Here is a 3,351-nt window from a genome sequence, read left to right on the forward strand (position 1 = left end):
GTGATGCAGGGTGCAGTTTTATTCAAACACCTGCTGCTTTCCTTTTTGTTTCTGCAGGCATGTCAGAGGAAGTTGTTTTTCTCCTTTATTTTCATACCATGTGTTCCCCCTGCTGACCATTTGTGGATGTTGCTGCCAAGAACCCTGAAAAAAACAACTCACATATTTAACCAAAGTAAATGTTTTGCCTTTAATTGTGGTGGATTCTTTAGAAAATAAGTCAATTAAAAAGATTGAATTACAAATATATCCAAAATGTAGACTACACAGAAAGATTAGTTTATGTATTATATATGTACAATACATCAACATAAGGATTTTACCTCACAAGCAATGAGGTCAATCTCCTGATGTTTTACAATACAAATACAGTGCTGCTTTACAGTTTTTTGGGGGTATTTCATATTTGTATCTATTCATATCTTTATTTATTTATTTATTATATATTCATATTTGTATCTATTTGTATTTATTTATTATATATTCATATTTGTATCTATTTATTTATTTATTTATTTATCAGTTGTGTTTATTTGTTACCCAGTGCTCCTTTTGGAGATTCCATATACCTTCCAGAGGTTTTATGTTGTTGTGTAAGTCTGACATGCAATACAACAGTGTGTCCACTCAACTTACATAAAGAAAAAAAAAAAAAACATCTTATAAACACAATTTAATATAATACGATCCACTACAGCAACACCATAAAATACAGCTTCAAAAAAATTAACAGAACACCTCTCTATTTCATATTTCATAAAGGTTGTAATGTTTCAGCGGAGTGAATAAACATTACAATGACAGTTTATTTGGTGCATATATCTAAAACTAATGCAGTCTAATGCAACCTTCATGAAGTTTATAATGTTCAGTTTTTGTTGAAACTGTTTTAGAGAGGCATGGATTCAACTTTCTGATCATTTTGGCAGCTATAGTTATACAGAGAAATATTGTGTCCAGCCCATTCAGATCAATAAGGGTAGACTAAAAATTAGAAACACCTCTCAGTATAATGCAACACAGTTTATTGCAGGACTGTTGTATTAGACTGCATTACTTTAACCTAGCTGTACCTAATAAACTGGCAACTGAGTGTAATTTATATATCTTATTTTTCTTACTTACCAATTTTAATCATAATGAGACCCACATTTTTATTTATGAAATTATTCTTATTTATTCGAGCAGTTTAACTTTTGAAATAACAAAAATGCTTGTATATTCATAGATGCTGGAATTGTCAGTCAGTGTGAAGGAGTAGGTGTATAGTTTCAGCGGTGGAATGTAACTAAGTACATTTACTCAAGTACTGTACTTAAGTACAATTTTGACATATTTGTACTTTACTTGTGTATTTCAATTTAATGCTACTTTTTACTTCTACTCCACAAATATTTTACTTTTTACTGCACTATTTGACACTTATAGTTACTTTTTACATTAAAAAAAACATATATATGATGCAGTGCGCAGTATACAAAGTATATAATCTTGGCTCTACATTGACGAACTACACCATTAAAAATGCTCTTACATGTATTTGTTAGTGATGAAAACAGAATAATGATATTCTTTAACAATATTACACTGTGAAATGAGCCATTCTGCATAATGAGTACTAGCAAGTAAAGTATACTTTTAAAATGTATAGTAGGCCTATTTGAGTATTTTTATACAGTGTATTTCTACTTTTACTTAAGTAAAGGATCTGAGTAATTCTTCCACTATTGTGTAGTTTTAAGAATTGTTTTCATATTTTCAATATTATGTTTATTGTTTTTTTTGTTCATTTTGAAACAACAGAACAAACATTCACAAACATCCCCAATAATAACATTCTCGGTACAAAGAAACTTAACAAACCTAATATTAAAATAAAATAAGCCAGTATAGATACAGTAAAGGAAAAACATATTATATACAAAAAATAGATAAATAAGTAAAATGAATATACACAAGTAAAAAAGAAAAAACAATAAAATAAAATAAAAATCTATTTATATATACATATATATACTGTATACATATATACATACATACACATATACGCACACACAGTATATACACATACAAAAACACATATACATATAATCAATTTAAAAAAAAAATCAGTGTACAATTCAGTCATCATCCTGTTCTATCTCCCTATTCACAATCAGTTTTAAGAATATTTAATTAGGAAATTGATGTATTTTGTAGGAAAACCATATCAGACAAAAAATATATTATTCACAGCAGAGCAATTTAGGCTATATGTCTTAAAACTTGTGTGGAAGGGATATTATTAAATTAATCTTATTATATAGCAAAGGAAGGGGTCTTACTATATAGTTTTATTCTCTATGACGCAGCTTAAAGGTCCCATATTATGCTCATTTTCAGGTTCATACTTGTATTTTGTGTTTCTACTAGAACATGTTTACATGCTGTAATGTTCAAAAAATCCTTTATTTTCCTCATACTGTCGACCTGAATATACCTGTATTTACACTCTGTCTGAAATGCTCCGTTTTAGCGCATTTTAACGGAATTGCAACAGAATTACGTTGCTAAGCAACAGCTTGGGTCCATGGTTACTTCCTGTCAGCTGATGACATTCACATACACACTGCAACCAGGAAATAAACTGGGACACATATAGAACGTTTACGTTTAAAACTGTGTCAAGTGTCTAAATATTGTACATTTGTGACATCACGAATGAGCAGAAATCGTGACAGCTTGTTTCAAATGCAGAGTTTCTGAATATGGGCTGTGTGTATTTCCCTGTGGATTGAGTGTTTCGATACTTTCATAGTATTTATATAGGACTTAAGCCTGCTTTATAATAAAACAATGTGAAAATCTCACTTTTTTATAATATGGGACCTTTAAACCTTTAATTCTCAAGTTAAAGGTCCCATATTGTAAAACATGAGATTGTCATGTCTTTTTATATTATAAAGCAGGTTTGAGTGATATATAAATACTGTTAAACCATCGAAACACTCAATCCATGGAGAAATACACACAGCCCGTATTCAGAAACTGTGCGTTAGAAACAAGCAGTTAGGACTTCTATCCGTTTTTTTATGTTACAAATCTACAATATTTAGACAATTTCACAGTTTTAAACGTAAACATACTAAATGTGCCCCTGTTTATTTCCTGTTGCAGTGTATGTGAATGACATCAGCTGACAGGATGTAAACATGGACCCAAGCTGTTTCCTAGCAACGCAATTTCGTTGCCATTCCATTGAAATGTACTAAAACGGAGAGTTTCAGAGAGAGCATGAATACAGGTATATTCAGACAGACAGTATGAGAAAAATTATGTGTTTTTTTTAACATAAAAGCGTGTAAACATATC

Source organism: Sebastes fasciatus, chromosome 12 (genome assembly GCF_043250625.1).
Source record: "Sebastes fasciatus isolate fSebFas1 chromosome 12, fSebFas1.pri, whole genome shotgun sequence".
In the NCBI taxonomy this organism is placed as follows: Eukaryota; Metazoa; Chordata; class Actinopteri; order Perciformes; family Sebastidae; genus Sebastes; species Sebastes fasciatus.